This window comes from Nasonia vitripennis, chromosome 1 (genome assembly GCF_009193385.2).
Source record: "Nasonia vitripennis strain AsymCx chromosome 1, Nvit_psr_1.1, whole genome shotgun sequence".
NCBI classification, from domain to species: domain Eukaryota; kingdom Metazoa; phylum Arthropoda; class Insecta; order Hymenoptera; family Pteromalidae; genus Nasonia; species Nasonia vitripennis.
This window is the reverse complement of record NC_045757.1, coordinates 18,543,543-18,550,011: the sequence shown is the minus strand read 5'-3', so window position 1 is coordinate 18,550,011 and position 6,469 is coordinate 18,543,543.

Here is a 6,469-nt window from a genome sequence, read left to right as displayed (position 1 = left end):
TACCGGTAAGAGATATTTCACTATCATGTGCGATATGGTATACAACTAGCCCAAAAAAACAACTTATTCATCTTAACTTTTTGGAAGAGATGTATTTCTACTAAATATATTTGAAAGCTTCATTTTAATAGTTACGCTGCTCACAAAAATTAAATTTGCCAGGCTCATTTTTTAAAGGATCTCTCTTTTTTGAGTCTTCCTAATCAGTGCAGCGCTGTCGCTCTCAGATCAGACTGTACAGACAGAGGCTTAGAAGCACAGGATTGCGCGGGGAGTGCGTACACGTCAACTTGATTAGGAATACGTATGTATTTTTTTTATCTAGCTGAAGGATGCTCGCTGATGTGTCTCTTTGATGTCAAAGCAAATGGGATATCTTGCTTTAAAAGGATGCTTTCTTTTTTGATCTCTAGTTTTTTCTTTTTTTCTCTATAGAAGATGAGTTGATACGAGTGCGTTTGCGCAAAATTCACCGACGACGTCCTTCTCATTCTCATCCTCTTTATTCTTTATTGTGTTTCTAAAAAATGTAGGTTTAAAGTAACGAGTTTTAATAAAATTTGTCTCAAAAGGATTAAGTTTAAATATATCCTTCAAAGCGAAATGTCTGGTAGACGATTAAAATACTTGTCTCTAAATTTCGTTGTAAACATAGCGAAGTAAACGTGTTTTAAAATATAATTTAATAAAATTGGAAACAAATTGTTTGTCAACCCATTGATTTTTAGCGTTAAGAATCTTGGAGATGAAAGTTCCTTTGATTGTTTGTCCGTTTGTTAACCCTATACTGAGTGTCTGGAAGATGGCCAGAGTGTTGTTATTGAGCGGGCACAGGACTCTGCACGAATCTTCCATTTCCATAATCTCTCGGTAGCCATAGCGGATACTCCGTGCCAACTTGATACAAAAAGGAATCGTACATGGGTCGACGTAGTTTGATAGATTAACCGTCGACTGCAGCACTAGTAGTCGCGTCGCTGTTGCTGTGACTGCTTGGCTGGTGAAAGCAAGAGGTAAAAAACGATGATATTGCGAAAAAGATTTTCACTCGTGGTAAAGCAGTAGTCAATTAATAATTTTTAATGATAAATTGTTCCTTCCTTATAAAGACGCAATTTTTTGGGTATGGTTGGATGATTGTATTAACTAATGCTAAAATAGAAAATATAATAGACAAAACAAGATTAATCAAAATTCTAAACTATTTTTCAATCTCCATCTTCAATAGATCTAATTTCTTTCTTCCTTATAAAGATCAAGTATATGATCATTCTCATTTACTTTAAAATTCGAAAAGCACTAATGTTATAATACTTCTATCAGGTTTAATAATAGCTATTTTTGGAAAATTAGTCCTTAGCTGTACTAATTTCTAGCTTGCAATCTAAATTGATTCTTTAAGCTGTACAAAAAGAAAAAAAAATACCGCAAGAAAGCATCAACAGAGATGGAGAATCCATCGAGGCGATGGAAGCTTTTACTTTTTTTGGAACCCTCCACACCTGCACTCTCACGGGAGCTTTTCGCGTTTCTTCATTTCTCTACTTTTTTTCTTTTTGTCTCGTTCTTCGCTGCGTCGTCGCTCAGGTAAACAGAGCGCAAGGATAGCCTACGATCTCTTAACGCAGATATAGAGGCGTGCGAGAGAGAGAGAGAAATAAAAGCGCAAATGAACGAGGTGCTACTGTCGAGGCCGTGGATTTGGAAAATGAGGAAGCGGATGTAGACGGAAAGAGGGAGAGAGAATGAGGAGGCGGTGCGCTACTATATCCTGCGAATTTACGCGGAACTCGCGAAAAGTTTTGTGTATAAAGTTAGGGTGGGACATTTCCAGGACAGACGCGACTTCGAATCGAATTTCAAGTGAAAATCCAATTCGAACTCAGCCCGTCCAATGGCAAACGAATGAAATTCGAGTTCGTTAGCTACTCTCGTTTCCCCCTCTCTCTTTCCCTCTCTTCCTCTCGTTGCTTTTCGTGTCTTGCTGTCGCTTTTTTCAATCAGCATTGCAGAGAGAGAGAGAGAGAGAGAGAGAGAGAGAGAGAGAGAGAGAGAGGGAGAGAGAGAGCGTTAAAGCCTGCCTAGCTCTATCGCGTGCGTTATTAATTAAGTTGTTTAGTACTCCGCGGTTTTACTTTTCTCGGTGCATATTTCTCGCGAGAATTATGTGTTATTAGGAGTTGATTAATTGATGGCTAACGCGCAAGCAAAGTTTGAATTGTGATGAAATCAAGTTGCTTACGTTCTTCTGTTAGTAGTTGTAAACGCAAAAGTATATAAAATTTAAACATAATATTTCTGTAATTGATCTATCATGCTTTCATCGATAAAGAATTTTGTTATTAAAAGTAATAGTATAAGTAAAAGGGTAGTTGATCGATTCTTTCTATTAAATTGACGCATTAATTCCTTTAAAAATTTAAATAACCTCTTTTAGTACATTGACATCCAGTCACATTCTCAAGCAAATGGATTTAACGTCTTAGTAAGAAAATAAAAGATACAGTAAAAGGGAACCAATGCTCGGTTGGGAAGATCGAATGAGAGGTTGTAAATCTCATTTAATAGAAAGTGGATATACTGTTAAGAAGAAAAAAGGTGGAGACTGTTTTCATTTCTCCACTCGACTCTCTTGTTCCCTCGCATGGATTTTCGTTCTTTAAAAAAGCTTTTCATCACTCGTTTCCTCTACTATTGTATTAGTATGAATATTTTTTCAAAGACATATTTTTATAGTAGATAGCTGTATATCTTGATGTTTTAAAATATAGGAGATACTAGAGAATTATGCTAAGAGATATTCTTATTTACTGCTAACTCAAAGTCATTTTTTTATTACTTGTTTGAAACAATTCGTTTCTCCTCCCATATGCATTTACAGCTTTCTGATCCACTTAAAATCAACATTGTAGCATCTATAACAAGCGGTCAAAATTTCTTTCCAACTTTAATGACATGGATTGATATTATTTAGATAGTTTTTTTAATCGATAAGATTCCGACTGCAGTTTATAAAATTTGTTATGTATATTTATATTCTTATAGATGTCAAAAAAAATTTTGCCTTCTCGAAGGTCTTGATTGGATGAAGGTTTACTTTTTCTTCTATCCCTTTTATCATCTTTCATTCTCTATTCATCCATTTTTACAAGCTCGTAAATTTTCTAAGCTTCACCGATAGATTTCTTGGTCTGCAAATAAAGAAGCCCTTGCGGTTAGTCTAAAAAGAGCTGAGCCTTGCAAGACGGACAGAAATTCGCCTCCATTTTCTCTTTTTCTATTCACCTTCTTTTATTCAAGACCACTAAAAGAGCGCCCTCGCACTGATTGAGCTTGGACTCGAAAGTGTCGAGTCTGTACTTTTTTGTGAACCTCATGCAACGGCACCTTTTCAACACAAGCTTAGCGCAGGCGAATATGCAAAAAATTCTCATAAATGAAGATTATCTTTAGTTATTTTTGCAAATAAAATTCATTCAAATAAAATCATTTTTTGTTTCTACAAAACAGAAAATTTAATATTACAAAGCTCTAAGACGAAGCAAAACCTTCGACAACTATGCTTTTTTTTGTTTAATTAATCAACACGTCTTTGTGTAAGTTGTGAAACCTGTTCAAACACATATACACATTTAAAGTCTTGCTGCAGTCGTCTTTTCGTCATCCTCCTTTGTTTTTGCTCTTTCACATCGTCGTCGCGTCACCCTTGCCTCCCTTCTCGTTTCTCCCTTAAATAATTTGATGCTCGACCCGACGTGTAGTCGACAGTGACTGTCGCACAACGTTTGCTTTGGCCACAATTTATGATACAGGCTTGCAGAAACTGTGTGTTCTGCTTTTGTGTTTACTGAGCTCAATCGTCGTCAGAACAGCAGAAACGACGTGCACGTGAGTGACGCGTTCCTGCTCAATGCGTTGCGCGAACACCACTTGTGCTTGTGCTAACCATTCTGCAATTTCATTGACCTTAAATAGTATTTTTTATCCTGCTGGCGGCAAAAGTATGCTATTATATGTATGCAAATCGGATGGAAAGTCGCACTTTTAGCCTGTCATACATAGAAGCATTATTGAAAAAGAATATACATTCATTTATAAAGCGTGATATTACATTCTGATAAATAAGCGGTACTTTGAACAACGATTTTTTTACAAAGGTTAACGCGGCAACCAACGCACTCACAGGTGTGTCTCGAGTGCGCTAACCTAACGGCTATAGCCTGCTGGTCAGTATTTTGTATGTAGACGCACTTGTCTTTTCATATAATTTAAGTATAAAAGGATCACAATGCGAAAACAGAACGATTCAGAGGCACGCCATCTTGACCTGTTCACGAGCTGCGTAACGCGTTAACCCAGTTCGCAGTCATACGACAATGAAAGCTCTTTCATTTCATACTTATTTTTACTCCATGATCCATGAGTTGAGTGAACAATTATAGAAGAAAGGAGCGTTTATACAAAGTTCCAATCGATGAGAATTAGTGTCTGAATAAATCAGTTTTGAAGACACGAGCTATTTTCGAGTTCATGACAGTTTAAATTACAAAGATATACAATATCAGTTTTTGATATTATATAGCGCAAAACAATTAATCCTTGCACAAATATGATGCCCATTTAACTTATTTATAAAATAAATTCACACGTACAGACTGCAATTCTACAGAATGAACTGACGTATTTTTATCTGCACATTTTCCAATCATTAAAATCCTGATATAACGGCAAAAATTGAAAATATTTGCATTATACAAGGCTTTCAAAAAAGAGGCTTAACGACAAGGCGAACAATCGCCGGTATTGTACGCAAGAGTGCGCCTTGATACAAAACGCCCAAAGCGGTTCATCCAAGTATGGTTAAATTGTCCCGGTAATGAGCGCGTAGCAGGTGATGCGTGAACTAGGGGCCAATAGGTAATTACGCCGATGGTCAACGTTCAAGCCACGCCACCGAAAACAATCGCTCGGCCAATTTCAATTATTGCGAGATCAACGTTTCATTAAGCAAGCCTCTCGAACGTCACGTATACGAGAGCTGTTAGCCATGTCACTCGACGACTCTTGCCTTTGGCGACATCTGACACTATATTGGCGGTTACTACAAAATCTCTCACAACTGTTAAAAGTCAAAATTCTAATTAATGTCTTGACAAAAAAGCTAAAATACTTATCACTTTCTTCATGTAAAAATACACTGGAAACCAGAAATACAATGTGCTAGAGATGGTAGTTTCTGTGTAACTGTCTACAAGCAAAATTTGATACGCTAAATTAAAAAATTCATATGGGCCTCGATGTGAAAATATGAATGAAAACAGTTAAATCATAATCATGTAGGTTACATGTTTTCTAGGTAGCATAGTAAGTATCCTGTGTAAAATTTCAGTTGTATAGCTTTTTTATAATGCAAATAAATGGCATTTTAATGATAGACAAACCCACTGACTCTTATACTGAACTTTTTTTCAAATTCACTATTCAAACCAATGATGACGACATTTAGCATTATTAATATATTTATTAAAAAATAGTTTTGAGGGATTTAGTAACATGTTACATGCTTATAAAATATTAGCAGACGTTAGTGTGCCGCCCAACATTTATGGTAGATTGTCTACCAGTGTTATTAGACAGAGATAGAATCAAGAGCGCGCGAAGCACGCCTTCATTCCTAGTAAAGCAATAAGAAAGAGTGTGGAGAAAATAGGGCGGGGGAAGGAAGAGAGTCATGAAAACAGCTTGAAAGAAAGGGAAGGGGCTATAAGATGACGGATGTATAGATATAGAGGGATGTTTGCTTTTAATATTTACCCCGAATCTTGGGATCGTAAATAGAAAAGAATCGACGTGAGCATAATATTATTAATAATCAGGGAAGGGAGAAGGGATGCCAATATTACCCATTTCATTGCTTTGTTTTTTGTTTGTATGTTTTCTCTTCTTCTTTTTTTCGGCTTGCTTTGAAAGCACCAGCAACATCACCACTCAAAATAGAAAGGAAATTTACATTTCTTCGCAGTACAATAAGAAAAATTAGTAAAAGAAATAAACGATTCATTATTTACCATATTTTATTTTTCATTTCTTTTTTCCTTATTTATTTTTGTGTTTACGTTGCAAAGATAAAATGAACAATCTAAACCCTATAGTTACGAAAAAATCGCCAAGCTATTATTTTTGCAATCATTTGCTGTATATGATGATAATACAATATAATAATAATTTCTAAAATAATAAATATTATAATTATAGATGCATATTTGTTTTTATAACTAGCGAGATCAATGCACGCTCCGCGCGCTCTGCTTTATATTAAATATTTTTATAGGTTAGAAAAAAACTATCACGCGCGTCCCGCCATTTATCTCGTAATCTTATTGGCCAATCGACAACCAATCAGAGATCGAATAGAATGATGATTCCTCTCTTTTTTAGAGTAGGATTTTATTCAGGGTAAGAAAATTAC